Genomic DNA, 21,202 nt, shown 5'->3' on the forward strand with positions numbered 1-21,202 from the left:
CTTATGTGGTGAGAAGTGAGACCTGCATCATCACTGCATGCTTCGCTAATGAAAGAATTAGCTGTTCTGGTAACGTTGTCAGGAGAAATGTGCTGACTCATTCTTGTCCACATTACCACAACAATGCTGGTCAGAACAGGAACTGAATGCTTCTATATTAATCGTGTTGTTACTTTTCCAAACTAATAAACTCAGACATTTCTCCTGGCTTCCATCGCCACTCTGGATAAATGGACCTGAATTTTCCCTTTCAGAGCTGGAGACATAACAACTTTAGTCTGGACATTGTGTTACTCATCAGTGTAATGTTGCAGGTTTAACATCCCCAAGTGTTAAAATTAGCAAGAACTAGTGTGTTTTATGGGGCTTGAGCTAGCATACAGCCATGCCTTTCACTTAATGTGAAATACAACTGCTAAGTTTTTTATTAGCTCTATAGGAGGAGCCCTCCACAAATGAATTTTAAAGTTTACCCGAATTCTTGTCTCTCCACATCATCCTCATTATCTCCGATGACAGGGTGTAAATCTGGCAGTTTATTCTCACTCTTGGCCTCTGAGGCAAACTGTTGCTAATGTCTGTTTAAATAAGACATAAAGAGCAGCTGTCACTCTGTTTCTATTTGCTGCTCAGTGCAAGCGGTCGCCTGCAGAGAGGGAAACGGTTATCTTCCATATGTCAGATGCTCCGCATGAGCTAAAGTTCAAATCCCCTACATATGTGAGCTTCCCCAACGCCACGAGTGGGGACTCTGCGAAAAGGTCACCCCTCACAGTAAATGAAGGGAAAAGGCCGGCCTAAGCTCCCCCCACCCTCCCACCATAATGTTTTTAGCCATTAGCGAGCTTCTGTGACTGCCACTAACTCCCACACACCTAATCACCACTCAGCACGGCAAATTAATACATGAATCATATTACTAATCTGCATATAGTTTGCATTTTAGCCATGAAGAGTATTTTAACATGATGTCATTTTTAATTGCAGCAGCTCTGCAACCAGACAAAACGTGTGTTGCATCTGCGTTGTTGCGTTCAAGGTCCTAATTGCGTTGAAATTCCCTTTTTCTAAAGACAGTCGAAGAGAAAAGCTTCACGTTAGGAATGTATTCAAAACTCGCTTTGTTCGTTGCCGGGAAAACCTGTCAAAGTTTCAGATTTGTTTAAGGTCATTTTCAAAAACTTGAGTCTAAATACAGATAAATTAAATGCAGGCTTTCAGATGAAGTGAACAAACGCAGAAGCAAAACAAAACGTCCGATGTCCAATGCCGTCTTTTAGGTATTTTTAGTACAGAGTGTGTTTTTGTAGAGTTGGTAGCAAAAGAGGTTAAAAAAATAATAATAATAATAATAATAAAGCACCATATAATAATGGGAAAAAAAATACATAAGTACTGCATAAAATGCCTGTGGAATTTGAATGCATGGCTTTTTCGTTCACCATCCTAGGTTAAAATATTAAGCAGAAGCATAAATATGTCGGTGGGATTGGTGAGGAACAGACAGCATCCCCTGTTTTCTTGAATCAGCACTAGAGAGACTTGTTAAGTACTTAATATGTTAATTTAAACATACAAATGCAAGTATTTACTTCCTGTTTAGCTAAATAGTTGGGATCCTTCTAGAAAGGAGATGATTTTAATCCCAGTTTAAAGAAAAAGTGTTTTTAATGTATTTTATTGGGATTTTACTTGATGAACTAATAAAATGAAGCACACAATTATGAAGAAGGAAAATGTCAAATTTTAGCAAAATAGAAATATGTATGGGATGCAGATTTGTGATTATAACTAGTCAAAATTTGTAAACAAAAATTGGATATGAATATATTTGCGTGTCTGTGTAGATGTTCAGAGATCATCCACCAGCCTGTTGGTGAAATAATTGAACGTTATGCCCCACAGATCCCAGCTTTGCATAACTTCTTCAAAAGTACCTCAGAGGGCACTTTATCATGTCTCGGGACCAATTTTTCACTCTTTTCTTCTAAGAATACATTACTCCACCAACTCGTACATCTTCCAAAGGTGTTTTTCTTTTCAGTCGTCATAGCTAAATTCTGCAAACGTACAGCGCCATTTGTCATGCATGGCCTCATCAGCCGACCACACTCAAGTATCATCCAGTTGCATCGCCAAGCAGCAAAAATGAAGTTAGGCACAATACTGGGTGGAAAAAAAACAACAAAAAATAAAAACCTTCGAGATGCACTTCTTGGAACGATGCAACCCATTAGTCGATTTGGCTGATCAATCATGGTTGAATTATTGCGGGTCATTACAAACGCGAAACCCTGATTGCTGGCCTCAGGGGAAAATCCATTTTGGCGTGGTGGGAGGCGGAGAGCTGAGTGGAAAAGAATTTAGTACGTGTGTGAGGATGCATGAACTCTACATAATTAATTGTCAGCGCAAACTGTAATTTATCTCCGCAAACAGAACTTGTTAAATGTATTTTCCTTAAGGGTCGTCCCTCGTTTCGAGTGCAGCTTGTGCGCTTCCCCTAAATGAGCTCTGCTTGACCTGCTGCTTGATTTATTGCAAGGAAAACTGTGACGGCACACACACACTGATGGACTGCACACCCAGAGGCAGTGATAAAACTGTTGAGCCTTTATTGCACAGTTTGGCGCCCTCACTGACTGGCATTATTCCATTTCGAGGGCTTCCTTAGTGATTATGACCTGGGAAGTACAATAAACACTCTTGTGTCGTCAGATCAATAAAGCGACTACTTCAAAGGCGTCCAAAATATCACAGCTGGGAAGGCCAATTCTAAAAGATTGGACCTGCCACTCTAAATGAGAATCTGGTGAAGTTTCTGTCGACAAGTAGGGTTCAAAACAAAATCCACTGGAGTTTTTTTTGGTAATTTTGTGTTACGATTTAAGAATGTGTGTGTTTTCTAATAGGTATAAGCTGTGAGTATGTGTTTTGTCTGATACAAGAATCACAGATAGCATAAATGTGGGCCTAAAAGAACATATGATGGTAACATTTTTAAACTTTTAACACATTTTATGAGGAAATTAGAAGAGTTAACAACAACCCCTGTGTAATTTCTTCACAGACTTCCCACCAGATGTTGTGAGTTGTAAATATCATGAGATCTCAGTAGACTGCAGGGTTCAGTGACTTATTTTCAGTCTTTTTTCTGTAACCAATCACAGTAACCTCTTTAAAACTCTGAGGGGGTTAATGAAACACACAGGAAATCCTTGAATTTTGTAGTTAATACGAGTCAGTCACCAAAAGTTTGGTCAGAAAGAGTTGAGTGGATCTGCACCTGTTTGTGGTTCAGTATTGGCGGATTCACTTTTTATTTTATTTATTTATTTTTTTAAGAGGGCACATCTGAAATTTTCAAAAGAAACTGCACCTTGGGAAGCTAAACAATGCTACTTAGCACTATTGGCTACCTTTTGGAAAGCAGCCCTTCTAGCAGTGAAGGGCTAGAAGGGCCCTTCACTGATTGGTTGCTGATACAACCAATCAGCAATTTCTCTTATTGCTGATTGGTTGTACCATAGCCTGGCCATTGCTTTCCTTTTGAATTCTGCTCAATTCTCATCTTCGTTCAGTGCTCTGTCTGGGATTTTACCCTTTGAGCTTGATTTCTCTGGTTGAACTTCAATCAGGGAGTTGTGAACGATGATGCTGGGGGTTATTTTAGAATTGCAGTCTGGCAATTGAAGGTTATAGTCTGGCCATTGCCAGACTATAAATGATCAAAGTCCTGTTGGCTACGCTTTCCAATAAACTTCATAGTGTACATTCCTTCACAATAAAGCTGGTACAAGACATACGCCACAGCTAAATGTTAGTAGGATCAATAGGAATGTATGACATTCTTTTTACTGGCACAGATGTCATGGACCTACTACCACCGGGTTGTTTGCTTGACATTCAAATTCTGCTAAGCTTCATCGAACTGGTGTATTACATACGTCCCAGTCAAATGTTAACGATTGGGTAAAATCAGATTCAATCATTTAAAACCTAAACACAGTCCATGCCTCTAGCAAGCAACTCTTTCTCAATAGCCGAGGGTCCAGACCAGGGGTGGGCAACTCCAGGCCTCGGGGGGCCAGTCTCCTGCAACTTTTAGATGTGTCTCTACTTCAACACACCAGAGTCAAATAATGAGGTCATTAGCAGGACTCTGGAGAACTTGACTGCACGGAGGAGGTGATTCAGCTATTGGATTCAAGTGTGTTGGACCAGGGAGACATCTAAGAGTTGCAGGACACCAGCCCTCGAGGACCAGGATTGCCCACCCCTGGTCCAGACCGTGCGACGCGTAGAACAAGAAACTGGTTTATACCAGGCTAACAGTGCCTCCAAGAGCAGAGTTAAGGAAAATGTTAGCTTTTGCACTGGTGCCAAGAGTGTTTCTACTGTGTTTAACAGTGGATATATTTGATTTGTATATTTGTATATTTGGTGTTTGAACTTTTAAAATAGGAACCTTTCTTAGTGGGGATGCTAAGTTTCCATAGTTTTTAGCAATGCTGGTATCCCAAAACCCTGAAAATACCAGGCGTCCGGTCTACCTCTCCCCTTTAAATGTAAAAAACATGATCATGAGACCTCTGTTAAATAAAAGACTAGTACTTGTCTCCTGATTTTGACCTGGTGCTGGGACGACCAGAACAAACTCGAACCTCAAATTGAAAGTAATGTCTGATTGAAGAGGTCACATAGGGGAGTTTTGGTCATTTTGGACAGTTTGAGCAAATGCTTCATAGATTCAAGATGAAAAACAGCTAAAAGCGCAATCATGATCACCTCCAAGGATGTTCTTAATAAAGACGACAAATAAATACTGAGTAGTACAATACTAAACACATACCAATACCAACTGAGTGCATCTTTGATGGCTCCCAAAGAAAAACTACAGCCGTTTTGGAGTAAACCAGAAATGTCAAAACTCAGCGTGTCTTTATGTTCCCCCAGAACTCCAGCCTCAGTAGCTTCCTGTTTGTAAGACCTAATATCTGTGAGAAAACTAGAAATTGTGTCACCACTGAATCTGCCGTTTTAAAGAGCTGTGAAGAAAGAAAAAAATCCCAGAGCATTAGAGCCTCTTCTCTGTGTTGTGGTGAGCTGTAACTCGTACTCACTTGAGCAGACGGCTCTTTTCCTCGCCAGTCGGAGCATCTCTTGACAAATGAAGGTTTCATCTAAAGTGAAGCTTGGAAGCTGTTTTTGTTTTGAAATAAGTGGAGCGCATCCTCTCCTTAAAGTTGTTTTTCACTTCACTGCTAATTTAAAGTTTTTTAGCTGACACATCCTTGAGAGGAGTCCATAAACATTCAGTCACCAGCCGGAGCTGTCTGCAGCTTTAACGGCTTCTCCCGCGTCAGATCATCACACCGCTGCTCTCGCTCGCAAATCGTTCTGCAGACACAAGCACAGGTACTTGTTTTATATCCAGTCACTGGAAGGCCATACGTATCAGCGTTTCCTGTTCTTATGCACTCACAGCTTCAGATAACAGGTAGACATGACTGATATAAGAACACAAATTAGTGCCTTGAAGGAAAAAAAGATGGAAGGCACAGCAGATGATATTGTTGGCAAGAAATTGGAGAAAGTTTGGCTGCATTTAAATAGCTATATTTTGAGCTTTATATGATATTACCTCATCAAAACCATGTCTGGAGTGTTGCTTTGATTTCTTCAGACATGCTTTAGGAATCCTTTAATCAACCGTTCTGCCCCTCTCACACCGCCGTCACTCAGCTCCTTCAGACTAGCCAGCAGCAATTAGCATTGTTGTGATGATGAGACAGAGGCCTCTTTCAAGGTGTCAATTTGTGAAGCCAAATTTCTTTTATGTTTGATATATACAAATTTTTATAACAACTGGAGGTAACTTTACTTGATTGTGCTATAAAATGGCACTATGTGCCCGAAAAATTCATAACACCACCTCCCCTTTAAAGTCTGGCAAAAAAAAAAAAAAAAAGCAAAGCAGCCTTACGTGGAACACATGTTCCGACAAAGTTGTGGAATACCAGCAATCTGCTTTACCACCTGAACCAGTGGCTCCCGCTGGAGAACACAGAGAGTAAAACTTTACGATCCCAGACGAGAGCGAACGCTGAGGCCCCTCAAACACCTGCACAGCGTAATATCACAGCAGTGAGACGGTAATTCAGTTCCATTCAGTTTATCTAGATGGAGCCAATTCACAACATATGATGTCTCAACGCACTTTACAAAAATAATCATTTATGTACTCCCATAATTTGAAGTAATTTGCATTTTTTTCAGACATTGTTTTATTTAATTTTTGTCTCTGAAAGCTGCTGAACTATGACTGGAAACCAAAGAAAATGGTTGAATGTGCACTAAGAATTTATAAAGTTTTTTTTTTTTTTTGACATGTTCAACTTTTAAAAAATAATACTTAAAAATAAAAAAAATACCTTCTGATGTGTTCAGGCCTATTCCTATTGACTGATGCCTCCAATTTTATCTAGAGTTTTTTTCTTTCCATATATCTTTTAAAAGAATGATGCATATTGTTTTTCAGTCATGAGCAACATGAAGAGCCATGTTGAACCAATTGGGTGAGTCACTTCTGTTAAGCTAGCTTACTATTTTAGGATCCCATGAGCAGAATGACTGTTTGTTGTATATTTCTGCTTAGTATTAAAACAAAATGAATAGAAATATCATTGATGTGAATGTCACAGCAGCCCCTATGTGTACCTTTTAATCTGAATACATTTTACACAAATTTCTTCTGAAGGAGAAATTATCAGTAAAACGTCACCGTTGTATTTAGTCCTCCTCCACCTTTTTGACCCCTTAAGTTCCGATTCGCATCTCTCCTAATATGAATTGAATGTAAATCATGGTTGTTTCATTCATGTTTTGTGGGTGTGAATGGCCCATGGAACCTGAAAAGCCACTCGCTTGGCTTTTGAATGTTAAAGTGAGGAGAAAACCCTGCGTGTGTGTGTACGGCAGTAGAAACCCACATTTGAGCTTAACCACCGATGGCAAGCTATCAAGGTGAAAGCGCATGAAAATGAAAACGCTGTTCCTGAGAGAGACGTGCCGGCGCAGCCTCCTCCGGTGCATTTTGTGATTCTTCACTCCTCTTGTATGGTAAATTTCCTTTGCCCATTCGTGCTCCGACTGTTTACCCCCCACGTCTTTCCTATACTCTGCGCAGTTCCCATTTCCCGGAGGTGTTTTCAGCTGGCGCGCCCCACCTCTTTGAACTGGGATGTTTGATATCTGAAATGAGCAAAGGAGTCCTGGCTGGGAAGCTTTCTCCTCAGCAAATCCCCCAGTCTTTTGTGTATTTAATGAGCAATTGCATACTCTTAACCATGCATGACTTTGATAAAGCTAAACTCTGTGGATGAATAGGCCCCCCTCCCTCCACGCATGGACGGCACACGTCATAGGGCTCCGCATTGCCTTGGCTTCATTGTGGGGGCTTGGACTTTGGGACAATGGTGGTTCTGATGCTGCATAAAATGAGAAATGGGTTCAAAAGCCAGTATTTTTCGATGCACATACATCACGTCGGCGTTCTGTCAACTAGCTCATTGTTCTGTCTTTGCCGTCTGAATGTGGACAGGAATGGAAAGGCAGGAAGAAAAATGAAGGCAGGGGGGAAAACGTGGTGTGAAAAATGCACAGTAAACGATAGAATGTGTTCATCTTTGCTCATCAGTCATTTTCATGTTTTCTGCTACAGCTCATCTGAAAAGGTGCACTCACATTGTGGTACTTCTCCGTCGAGTTGCTGAAAATACAGAAATTAAAAACTAAAGTTTCTACAGTTTTGACCAACACAAGTGAGACCAACACACACATTTAGTTTGCACTCTTGTATGTGGGAGTGTAGGCTCTGGGGCCATCTCTGGGGGCTCCAAGTGGGTTGGATAGCATAGTAAGAGCTGTGTGTCGGTGGCATGTTATGTAAAAGTAGTTGTTGGACTTATTTCAACTTCAGGGTTTCCTCCAGTGTATTATAAGCCTGGCGGCCCGCCATGCTTTACTAGCCCCGCCACCAGGCTAACCGTTGCTTACGTTTACATTTACGTTTCTAGGAAAAAAAATATATATATATATTCATATATATATTACCAGCCTTACTCTGGAACTGCCACACCTGGTAGTCCAGTAGACTCCAAAATTGCAACATTTATTATGTTTTCAGCTGGTACTGTTCACTTGTGTCACTGTGTCAAACGAACAAAGCGCTTTGGAAAACCAGACTATATCCCACTTTTTCATAATAGACTGAATGTCCCAATTCTGAGCTTTTCTCCCTCACAAAAAATCTGATTTGTACCACTTCCATATTTTGGATTAAATCAGATACATATCCAATAGTTTTCAGAGCGTCTGCCGTTTGAACATTCATGTCACATTTAATCCAACTTTTATGGCAATTACGAGAAATGTGACATAATTCTGCAACAGCAGAAACCAGACTCTGTAAATCCATTTCCAGAAACAAAACCCAACGCTGTGAACGGGCATCCCAACACCTCGTTTCCACTGAGCGCTCCAACATGGGTCGTAGCAGCTTGGTACACCATTTTGTCTGTTTCTTCGCCATTCCTGGAACCTCTTCATCTGTAGGTCCATTGGACAATGTTATGGTTAGTCCATTGATTGGGGGATGGAACAACATCAAGAGATACTACTGAGTCATATTTGTCATGTTGCTACTTTAGTTGAACATTAGACGTTTGGGTCTCACCCCGCCTTCCCAGTGAGTCCACTGAAACCTTTTTCTGAATCGCTGGACCAGAAAATAGTAAACTGACAACTCGTGTTGTCCCACTAAGTAGAAACAAGACATTACAGCACATGCAGTCTGGGAGATATTAATGATGACTCTAAAGTCACCCCATAGAGCTGCCTTTTAAAAGTGTGCTTATCAAATTAATATTATTTAAAATGAGTAATGGAACAACTTTGTGTGAACAGAAGTTATTTTCCCCTGTGTGATAACTACTTGTTACCAGCAAGCAGACCAGCAGCTGTCACTTCCTGAATATTAAACACAATGCACAAACTGGAGTACAGAAATAGAAAAATGTCATTCAAGGAATTAAAAAAGGGGAATTTAAAAAAATCTGGAGCTTCCATATTTTCCTGAATGCAATAAGAGGAAAATGAAGTCCAATTTTACACACTGCCTACTTTTAAAAAGATCTACAACATGTTGTATTTTTGTATTTCATCATTGAGGTGATACAAAGCCTCATCTGAACACATGAGCTTTCAAGATGATTCAAAAAAGGGGAAAAAATGACACTTTTAAATGATGAAAGATAAGCTGATGTAATCAGTTATTTTCCTATTCACGGTGAATTTACACAGGAGCATTCAGCTCATTAAAATTATCACAATAAAAGCAGCTGCCACAGACGTCTGACGTCTGAACCCCAGAACCAGACTTCATGCTTGCTAGCTGATAAAGAAACAATTAATTCAAAAGTTATTCTTTCCCAGCAGACGTGTCCAGAGGGGGGGAATAACAATTTTGTTGTTGGTAGAAGAAGAAGAAGTGGCGATGGTAATTAGAAATGCAGCAATTGCTGCTCCACATCTCACGTTGTTACTGTATCTGAGTTTCCAATACAAACTTTGACATTGTTCTGTTAATGTCGGGGGGAAAATCACAATTTTGAGATTGTAACAGAAATAGAGACGCCATTAAAATCACACGTGAATAAGTTTGTTCACTCCATAAACCTAGTTATCTACTCTAACTGTGGCAGTGTTGTGGGAGGTTATTATGAAATGGGTTGGTTATGTTCTACAGATGAAAGTTATTTGAAACAATTTCTCATTTTTTTTTGTTCCGTTCCTAGTATTTAAATTTTGTTATTTAGTTGTACGTTTGGTTTGCTGTTAACTTGCAGTAAGAAGGTCACGGGGGGTCAGGAAGTCCAGCCGGCGGCTGTTTATTTCTATAAACCAACTTGTGTTATTTCCATATGGGCTGCTGAGGGACAGAGGTTTGAAGTTGGTTCAAACTGACTCCTCACTTGGACTAAAAAAAAATGTCAATATGCTAAAGGTCTGCAGCAATGTAATATTGTTGAAGCGTTAATATTTGATTTAGTTTCTGCATAGCCTTGTGCTGCATAATATTGGAGGATTTGATTCGGTTTATTTACATATGTTTAAATTTGCAAACTAGATCTAGATCAGTTTATGGCTCAGGCTGTATAATCTCCCACTTGATGGATGCCTCATTCATCTTTAAATGAAGCTCACTTGTCAGAGTTATTGTTGCTGGAAGCAGAGCTGCTCGGCTTACTGACACTGAATAGATAGAGAAGGATTCATAAAATCATCGCTTCCTCCTCTGCAATCCTCCATGCCAGAAAGGCATTTCTTTTCTGCTTGTGAGCAGCAACAGAAGACAGGAGTTCAAGGACTCTGCAAGGACTCAGATACTTGAAACCCCCGCTGCCCTCCCCTCGCTTATATCCTCACACAGAGACAATGACGGCTCCTCCTTCCACCTGCCCGCCTCTTTGTTGTCCTCCAGTATGACACTGAGAAATGAGGGCTGCTCTGACCTTGCAGCAACTTGCAAATGTGCCCCTAACTGCTTGGCGCTCGGCTACAGCGCATCCACACATGCTCTGTCACGTGTTGGGGAGTACATCTGCAGCGGAATGCTGTTTTTAGGTCCTCTGTCCTCCCCTCGGGGGGTTCATATCATCACAAGGTCCAGCAGTCAACATAACCCCTCGTCAGCTCTTTTCCTCCACCTCCCTGACCATCACACCTTCAGAATAATAAGTGTGTGAATCAGCCGCTCCATTGGCCAACGGCAGCACTGTAACCCCCACCCTCGCCCTTAAGCGGGACCAATTAGCACCTCCCCTTGCTTCGGTTTTGCCCCAGTGGTTGCTCCGGATTTTGTTCATGACCCCAACTACACAATGAATGTCATTGCAGGCTGGATTAGGGTCCCATCATTCATTACTTACAGTTTGTCTCCGAAGGTACAGGACAGTCATATAGTCGAGGGTTCGCAAGGGCTGCTCTTGGTTTAAACCGGGCTATGCACCCTTGGCAGCCCACGAGGTTTGTCTTGTCTTTCAAGGGACACTTGAAAATGTGCAGTGCAGTGGGAGCCCCCGTCGTGGAGGCAGTAGAAACTGAAGTGGAAATGACAAACGGGACTGTGGAGCCCCAGCTGCCAGGAAGAACAGAGCTCAGGGGGAAAAGCAGCCAAGTCTCTAGAGGATAAACTACGTGAGGAGGAGATTTCTCCTCACCTTGAAGGGAGCAAATCTGACAGGCAGAAGTCACTGTAAAAAAAAATGCAACTGAACTTTAATGCATACTGTTTTGGCTGTATATGTATCGGTTAGTGCTAAACCTTAGTGCTATAAAAAAAATATGCACACTCCTTGAGTCTTTTCAAATTTGGACAACCCAAACATTAATGTACTTTATTTGGATTGTCTCTTAGACTATCACAAAATAGTGTACAATTGAACTCGAAGTAAAAATTCATCTCTTACATCCTTGCAAGGACAGGATCAGATCTAGGCCTGGTTTCTGATGGTTAATGGGCAAGAAGTACATAACTGATGTAGACCGTTCGGATAATCTAGCATGGCTGTTGTTCTGTCAGAGGAAACTAGAGTACCTGAAGAGAACCCAGCCATTCAAGGGAACAACATACAAACTCCCTGCATTTGGGGCCCAGCCAAGAATCAAACCCATTTCTGGCTTTCAGAATTTATGACCAAACAAACAGTGTCAACCTTCCTGAGTCAAGGAAGGTTGACACCTTCCTTGTCAACCTTCAAGCACGGGGTTTCACTCTTTCCTTCCATCTTAGATTGGATGAAAAACACCAATGGCCAAACATTTTCAAATCTTGCCCCAGATTTTCAATTAGATCTATGTCTGGACTTTGACTGGACCATTCTAACACATGAATAGGTTTTAACACAAATCACATTATTAGAACTCCAGCAGTAAGTTTCAGGTAATTTCCTTCCACTGTCCAGACAATTAAAATTCATAATGAAATCTCAATGAAATATAAATTAAAAACACTGACCAATCATGTCATGGTACAGATTACATGTTACGTATTGATGACTGGAATCTCATTTGACGTCATTTTGAGGTATAAAACTACGACCTGACTGTTAAGACATCGCCTTTTCCAGCCTGGAACTGGTCCCTGTTTGAACATTTCCTTAATTAAGCAAACTTTTTAAAAATTTGACAAGATGATGGATAAAACTGAAAATAAATGACATAATTTAGACCCCGTTTACTGATTAGAGACTTGTGAATACAGTTGGTTGCATTGGATTTTACCATGCATCATTTCCCTTCCATTTTATGACTACAGCCTGGTTTGTGTTGACCTATCACATCAAACTCCTTTTAGTCTGACTGATTGTTGCAAAGGCGTGTGAATAATTTATAGACAGTAAATCTGAGAATGATCAAAAACACAGCTGTTTTCAGCTGAAACATTCACATTACAACTAGCTGGAGTGTTTATCCAATCTCTTGCTTTTAGGCCAGTTTTCAATGCCACTGAATGGATGGCTTATTGTAATGCTCAAGGCTGGACAGAGTAAAGAAAGCTTTGTGTCTTAGACACATAAAGTTTCCACATAGGAGTGGACTCGAGCATGTAAGAGGATTTCACCTTCACTCACAACTCTCAATCAAACCACTCTGGATACGGCGTAAAGCAAGTGTGTGGCTTAGCAACAGTTTGTCGAACCAAACAATGTGGAAACAGAGGCGAGTTTTGGCGCTCATCCATAATCAGCAGAGCAGATTCAACCAGCGGTGTCCTGCCTTCTTCAGAGAGACGTCATATAGACCGTCTCCTCTATATTAATTAGGAGAGTCAGATGTTTAGCTTTGATATAAACCCAGCAGGAGGAAGAGTGATGCGCTTCATCAAGAGATTAGAGAGATCAGAGCGACTGAATTCTTGAAGGTGTGTGTGGGTGGCAGCATTACAAGCAGCAGGTGGGAGTGAGCAGCGGAATAAAAGCCCAGTCAGTCTAATGACAGGGTCAGCTTAAATCTCCTTTTTTACTATTCCTTCGATATACTACAGTTGCTCTTTGAAATTCTTCTGATTTCCAGCAGTCGAGGCTATTGGAGCCTTTGGTGAAGTGAGGAAGTAAGACTTTTTCTGTCTCTGCTGTTAATCTGAGTTATGGGAAATGTGGAAAACCTGCTTATATCCAGTCTTGGTCTGAGAGCAGCATCACAGCTGCAAACCGTCGCCCTAAAGCACCTATAGATGACAAAAATCTATTTAGTTGATAAGTACCAGTGCTAACTAAAAAGTTTGTTGCCCTAACCCTAAAGCACTAATTACAAATGCTAATGCTAAAGTGCTATACTAACATGGGTTTTAGCAGACCATGTTGCTACATGCCATGTTGCAACATAATATATCGCTCTCAATAGGGTCAATTTTGTCATTACACAAATACCTGTATGGCTTTGGCTCAACAGCCAACAAAATTAGAACTGCAAAATTTATCTAGAAAAATTAATTCAGGGCAAGCTAAGTGCGCTAGGTATTTTCACAGTTAGCAAAAACGCTGAAGCGCAAAACAAAAAAAATAGCTCTGCTCTATAGGAATGTCTATTGCTAGAATTGTACATTACAAAGAAGCACACAAAAGTTTTCCCATGTGCTGCACAAATATGAATAATTTCCCAAACAAAATAACTTGCAGGGTTTTTGTGTCCAACAAGAATTTGGCGTATTTCTTGGAGGATACTTAACAAATGGTAGGTTTCCATAAAGCACCGTTTACAAATGGTCTAAACAGTTGGGGCAATCCCAACATCGTACGTCTTTAATAGTATGATGTTTCTATTTTGGATCATCCAGCAGTTTCATTAGTTAAGAAGTTAAATTCTTAAACTTCATGATGTTCTTTGTGGTGTAAAAGCCTCATCCTGACTCAAACCTCTGATGTTTCAACAGTTTTTGGTTCATTGGAGGCTTGATGGTTCCTACAGGCTGACATTGTGCTTCATAAATAACCTGTTTATGACCCCAAACTCAGCCCTAAAGGAAACCAACCGGTTTCAATGTTTTCTACCCTTTGTGCTAAGAGTGTCCAGCCAGAGTAATGCCAGATTGCATCAAAAACAGTACTATCACTGCGCAATTTAATTCATCCATTAATGTAGGTCTGTATAGGTTTGCTAATTAGATTGTTCTATGTACAGTGTTTTCACATAACTCCCATAAGCTGTACCCAGAACATCAAATAAATGTCTTCAGCTGGATTGTTGCTAAAGGTATTTGAGCTTCTATAGATGTCAGCATTAAAGCCTACAGCAGAAGGGCTTACAGTACGTCTCCTACACATTTCCATTGTCTTTGGGATTTAGATTGCTGCTCCGAGGAACAAAACAGTTTTCAGGATTTCCGGCCAGCGTTTCTTTTGAAATCACTTCTATTTGTGTGAGCGTTATTCTAACCTTTCAAAGACCATTTAAGTCATGAGCCTTGTGTTTAAGCCTGCTGCAGAGAATGTTGTATGTAACTTAAGCTAAAGGCATCGTTTACTCTGTAAACCAGATCATCAAAAAGTTTTAGGAATGTTATTATTCTCACTTGCTCATCTTATCTCTTATATCAACAAGCAGTTTTCATAAAATTGCAGCATAAAATTTGACTTTTCTGGTTCATGTTTGAACTGTTTTTGTGTGTGGGGGTGTGTGTGTGTGTGTGTGCGCGCACTACCTAGATTTCTAAATATTCATCCTGATCACTACTCACTCAGTGCTGCTCAGAGACAAATATGCATTTGATTTATTGGGTTATAATGTCCATTTAAGGGGCATATGAAGCATCTTCCTGTTTGGTTGGTTTACTGTGTTAAAAATGGGCATTTGAGGGTCAGATTGTACAGCATGCCTTCTGAATGAACCAGCAAAACAGTCAGTTAAGACTAATACCACTGATGAGTTGCATTTATCAAGAGATGGTAGATTTAGTACTTGTCTGTGGATGATAAATGTGGTCCCTGGTCATCGTTCCTTGAAAGGACAGACGGCTCAGAAGGTAATTAAAGTAGTCCATAAAAACGAAAATGGGATTTTTAAATGTTGAAACTTGTTTCAAGGCAACTTAATGCTACAAAACTGCTTCTAAAAAATGAATTGAAATAAGGTGTCTGTATAGAGACCTTATTTCCAGGCAGCGGATAATTCTGCTGCTTTAAGCAGTAGAACTTTCAAGTTCAGTTTATTTAATTAGGATTTTATATGATAGATCACCATGGCTTTCATAACTGTAATGTGTGAGGAAGCTGTGCATTTAAAAATGCAAAAAAAAGTGTGGGGTGGATATTATTGAGACCCCTATATAGAGTAAAACCAAGTGCAACTTTGGAACTCATCTAATTTGCAGACTCCACCAGTGTGAAATTTAATCTGACAGACTCCAAAAACCTCGCAGCTGTAATTGCGGTGAAGGTTCGTTCCATAAAATGTCGAATCCTGGGAGATATATAAACATGGAGGTCGCATTTTTCAGACTTTTCTGCGTAAACATTTTAAACTATGCATCATTTTCCTTCCACTTCACAAGTATACGCAGCACTTCGTGTGTCTATCACACAAAGTCCCTATAAAACACAATTTGTGCTTGTAATGCAAAGTTTGGAAGACATCAAGGATTATTATCATAAGAAAGACATCCTAAGAAAGTTTAATCAGTTTATGAGACATTATCACAGGAAGCTAAATTCAAATTATTCTGGTAGAATTTAATAAACTAAACATTTATCATGCTTGGGGTTTAACAAAAGACTTCATGTTGACTCAGTTCTCTAAAATAAAACAGGAATTAATTATTATTAGAAAAAAGCAGTTTGGTTATTGGTTCCCCGTAACGAACGAATGAACACTCTGAAGAAAACCCGGCACATCTTTGCGATCAGAAAACGGCCCCGGAGCTGTGTGAACACGTGTTCAAATCTGTGTCATGAGCAAACACCGCGAGGCTCTCCACGAACATATTTGAACAGAAATAGCTCGGCTAAATTCACATCGCCGATCACATTAGAATCTCCAGAAGTGGCTCAGAACAATCCTTTCGTATCAGGCTGTTTAAAATCTAATTAAAAATTTAATGCAGTATCGCTATGAAATATTCAGTAATAGTCCATGCGTGGTATCTCTGCTGCCATAAGCCCTTCATCAGAGAGAGAGGTTATTGTGCATGGAATGAGAGGAGGGAGTAAAAACAAGGCTGGCAGAATTGAACAGAAAATTATCTGCCACGCAGCGTAATGACCTGCCTTTCTACGCCTGTGTAATTTAATGCTGGCTTTGCAGGTCACACTCGGTGGTTGTGTAATGTATGGTGCTTTACATGGAGGGTCATGTAAGCCGTTAATGAGAGAAGCACTGATGAGGCCTTGAAAAGTAATAAAGTCCTCTCCTTGGAGAAGCCCTCTGTCAAAAGGCCACCCATCCTCTTTAGTCTCAGGGTTGTACTCCTGAATGCTGGCTACTCACTGATGCTCTTTTAATTTCAGCTGCTCCAAGGAATCAGCTGTTGAGGAGATTGGTGCAGTTTTCAGAAGGACCAGACCGTTTTCTGATCAGTGAATAGATCAACTTCCACACTCTTCCGTGTGGAAGTGGTTTCTGTGGAGAGAAAAGAAGTTGGCCATTTTCTGTATCAGTACGGTGCTTACATTTAAACTTGTGGGTATAAAAATGAGCATTCATAGCAGCTTTGGAGACATTTTGTTGAACTGGCCAGTAGGGATACGCAATATTATTGGCATTGTATTGGTATCGGCCATTCCGTCAGAATAATTCACTGATATAAAAGGTGTTTTTATGACAAACCAGTGATAATGAATGCCTGCTGCACAGCGCAACGTCAAACTGTTGAGTATTAATGTATGACTGATGTGCTTTTCACTTGTCACTTGTTAACAGGTTGAGTTTAGTTTTGTGAAGATTTACAAATTTGCACTGTTTTAGAGAGCAGAGGTCATGAATAAATTTGACATTAAACATAATGAAAGTTGATCGTGTGGCATCATTTTCAGCCTTCTTAGCATTTTGCATTTGGCTAAAATGACAAAGTAGAGACAGTCATATAGTTTCAGTAAGTAGATGTAGGGGAAAAATACCAGTATTGGTTATTGGCCAAATTAGTTTTAGTATATCGGATATTCTTGGTGTGTTTTGAACAAGAAAAGGTGACTAAACAGATGATTTACAATCGTATCAAATATGGGGACAGTTCATTTTTCACTGACAGTTTGGGTCGGATAGCATCGCCTCATTTAAAAACTGCTTTTTGCATCTACTCATGTTATCTGTGCTTGGTATTAAAAGGTGTTTGAGCTGAAACATTTATAATAAAAAGTGAACTGTTGTAAGAGATAACTAAATGCCGTTCCCTTGGATGTTCAAACTTTTCTATGTCGAACAAAAGTCATTTCTTTCGCATAAGAGCAAAGAAACGGAGCACATGGGGGTGTTAACGTCCCGCTTTAGGCACTTTGCACCTGCAGCAGATTTCAAATTATCCTTACAATGCATTTTTCAATAGACATGTCTTGATAATATGTAGTTAAAGTAGTTAAAAGGATTAGTCTGTCCTGCATGACTACCGTATCACTTGGCACCATGTCAAAGATAATTAGGAGTCATTAAAACGTTTTCTGGGCGAGCTCTGTTCATTTTCTGTCTCATTGCACTGAAAGCTCAGGGTCTCCATTGTCATTCAGGCAGCAGAACAAGACGATGAGGGTCACGCTGTACATTTTTTATTTATTTATTTATTTTTCTAGGATTATTTCTTAGCTATGAGCGGTGTTAAATCTATCATCGGTGCATTTTTTTTTTTGCACAACTGTTCACAAACCTGAGCACAGGAGTTCAGCAGTAGCTTGTTAATTGGTGAGAAACTCTGTCACACACACACACACACACACACACCGGGTGCATAACAATGTTCCACCCACGTGCACACCTACACACCAGGCTTTTTGCTTTTGGTATTTTGCTCCCACAGTGTTGCGAGTTGTTGGTGAAGATGCGCACTTGTGTCCGTGGCAACGCAGAAATGCTTTTCTTTTCTTTTTTTTTAAAAAGACATTTTGCCCCCAAAACTTTTTCCTCTTTCACATTTGCTGGGGATCCGCAGACGAGGCAGAGAGCCAATGTGCGATAATTGCCTTTTTGTCTGAGCGAAACGGTGAGTCAGAGAAGGAGTTCAAGGGTGCAGCCATCGCTCAGAGCTTAGACTCCCTCCTGCTGCTGGATTCAGTTTTTCTCCCCACTAGGTTCAGGTAAACAGACAGCATGGGGAATAAGGGCGCCGCTGCTCAGCAAAAGAGATCACAAACTCCTGCAATGGGGGAGTCGCAGGGGACCATTAGGCTTACAAAATGAATTTTTATTGGCTGAGGTCACACACTGTGTGGTGCTTATTTTCCCTCTGCTCTCTTTACGGCTCAAACGTAGACAAAAATCAAACCTGTTTCTCATTTTCCACACAGTTGTTGTTTTTTTTATTATTTGTTTGTTTTTTCTTCCTCTGACTTGTAAGAAACAAGTTTGTAATCTTGATGGAGAGCAGCTGAAACACAAGTAATCGAATTCTATGACCTTCAAAAAGGTTAATGAAGTTAGAGCGCAACTTTTTCAGTGAATTTCTCCACACGTCATCAACTAATGCCGGACTGAATAATGCTAGAAGCTTAACTAATAATAAGCCATATCACAACAGAGTATTCATGCTAACATTAGACTAGCACTTCAGCAAACTGCACTAGATTGAAGTATTGTCAGCAGAAAAAGGTGGTTTCCTAAAGACTAGCGTGTTTCACATGAAATTATGTCAAAACTTTATGGCTGTCTTTACTTAGCTAACCTGTTGTTAGCCCTAAACAAGTGTAGCTCATGTATTGGTCTTTTTATGGCAAATAAAATAGTTTGCCCCATTTTGTGACTCCAAACTTTTTAATTGTAGTCCACTCTTTGCAGAATTATTCCAATTGAGACACATTGGACATGTGGGGAGCAACAAACAACAGTGACAGGCGAAAGTCTCCGCCACCCTCGGTGAAACCCAACACACAGGATGCAATAACGGCAAACACATTTCAACATTTTCAGCTTTCTTCAGTCATATTACATGTGCAAGATCAAAATTTTGCATGATTTCACACAAATTTTGCTAATTTCACAGAATGATTTCCCCTCACATGGAGTTCAAGTGGGTCAACCGATATTATAGTCACACATTGATGTAGCAAAGTTGGGTCTCAGGTGTAGAAAACCACTCAGGTTCCATTATAGGACCAGTAGAACTGAACCCAGCACCAGCTCTGGTTAGCTCTCGATGGAAAAACCCAAATTGAGACCTCAAAGTCTCAGGTTTTCTCGAACTCAGTGGGGCACAGAGTGTTTCTCACAATTCTCATTTAGGTATGCAGCGCAAAAAGTTTTGACACAAAGCGACATCTAATTAGCATATGCATAATGCCACAAATCCTCTTTTCTCCTCTGCTCACAGCTCTTCCTTTCATACACACAAAAACGCTTTGATGGCAGTGGGGTGTGCAGCTTCGTCACCTCGGTGTGATGTGGCGTACTGCTCAGCCCCTCCAATATTCTCTTTGATGTCACCAATATGTCAACGGCAGTCCAGACTGCGACACAGCCGTGTGTTCAAAGAGCAGTCAAACATCATGTGCAGCAGCTAATGAGCTGAGCACACTGCAGGCGTCATTCCACACGTATGCCTCGTGTGCCCTTTGGTTTTTATTCACCTGCTCTTTACCTGTTCCTCAGTTTGTGTTGCCCTGTGGAAGTATTGATGAAAGTGACTGAACTCCACCACCAGATAAAGGAAGTTTCACTGGAAGGTGGTGGGTGTATCAGTATTCTGTAGAGATGGAATGAGTCACACATGCACTTTCCCTGGAAAAACTTGTTGAGCAAGAAATGGTAAAAAGCAGGAAATTATCCAGATGGCTGCCATGATTAGGAGAAAATTGTTCTGTTTTAATTGCCCATAATATTTTGCCTTCCAAGTTGGTTTTCTGAAAGTTATAACTGTTAAATCAGTCAAAATAAATTAATAAAGAAAACTTTTTACACTTCAGCCAACTTCACTTCTAGGCGATATCACCATTGGGCCTCGACTCTCCATAACTTTGAGCCTTTGATATTTCTCTAGTGTCTTATGGCCATTTTTCTTTGTTTCTTGGTATTTCTTGGATTTGACTGATTCTTGGTTCGTCTTGGTTCATGTTTGGTGCAGTATAAGCCATCCTCTATTGTTCTTGAGCTGGGAGCCTCTAGTGCCTCTGTACTCTCCTTCAGTCTATCCTTCTCCACCCATTGGTAGCTTTTCTTTCATTTGCCTTTGATACATGCCACACAGGGGCTTATCTTTCCATAATCGTTCCTCTTGGTCCTCTACTTTCGCATTGGGTTGTGAAAGTAGAGGATCATGAGCTTTAACTGTGGGTGGCTTTAACTGTTTCTTCCTCAGTCAGCCCCAGCCAGATTCATCTCCATTTTCAGACTATAAGCGGTTCCTCACTGTTTTTTTGTAACCACTTCAGAGGTAGTACAAGTCAGGCAAAGCCGCAAGGGATTTGACTGAGTGAGTCTGACTGAGTGAGGCTGATTGAGTGAGGTTTGACAATGCAGAAGGGGCTTTAGGGAATGATCTTCTTGTTGTACTTCAGGTTCTTGTTGTTCCATTCTGGTTTTTGGCTTTAACACCAACTGGTTTCTGGCGTCTCCCAAATCCAATCTCAGTCTGTTATGCTGACAGACAAGGCATATGAGTGGTAAAAACCTCTTTGAGAAGAAACTTCTACCACAGGATAAAGTTAGTTTGGTATATTCAGCAAACACACTCGTTAGATTTACCAATGGCCAGAAATCTGGAATAATTGGCCATTAGTATGGTCTAGGAACACATAACGACAGCAGTGCATGTCTACATATTGGTGTTCACGTGTCCATATGTGTGCTTGTGTATATATGTAGGAGGTGTCAGTACAGGGTGATCTGTACAGTCATTAGCACACAGCAGGTTAGTGGCGAGGCGTGGAGCTCTCCTGCAGCGGAGGCCACAAACCGGGGCTCATTACGGTGTCTCAGTTCAGATCCAGGCCTGATTTGCTCGAGT

General features: G+C 40.6%; 1 protein-coding gene and 1 long non-coding RNA gene across 10 annotated transcripts in view; one reads left to right on the forward strand and one right to left on the reverse strand.

Annotated features, from left to right (window-relative positions):
• The window catches only part of LOC103147185 (beta-1,3-galactosyltransferase 1-like), a 134,990-nt gene that overhangs the window by 82,204 nt on the left and 31,584 nt on the right, over nt 1–21,202 (forward strand). The window contains exon 1 of one of the 9 annotated variants that reach the window (XM_016678179.1): nt 18,247–18,341. The exons of the other annotated variants lie outside the window; for them this stretch is intronic. The gene's annotated coding sequence lies outside the window, so the exon portion shown is untranslated. Of the gene's footprint in view, nt 1–18,246; nt 18,342–21,202 lie in introns of those variants that run through there. 9 annotated transcript variants of the gene reach the window in all.
• Nucleotides 16,444–21,202, reverse strand: part of LOC103147184 (uncharacterized) — a 57,144-nt gene continuing 52,385 nt past the window's right edge. Inside the window, exon 4 of the long non-coding RNA XR_001663831.1 lies at nt 16,444–16,677. This is a non-coding gene — a long non-coding RNA (uncharacterized LOC103147184). The remainder of the gene's footprint in view (nt 16,678–21,202) is intronic.

This window comes from Poecilia formosa, unplaced genomic scaffold, assembly GCF_000485575.1.
Source record: "Poecilia formosa unplaced genomic scaffold, Poecilia_formosa-5.1.2 Scaffold175, whole genome shotgun sequence".
Taxonomy (NCBI): domain Eukaryota; kingdom Metazoa; phylum Chordata; class Actinopteri; order Cyprinodontiformes; family Poeciliidae; genus Poecilia; species Poecilia formosa.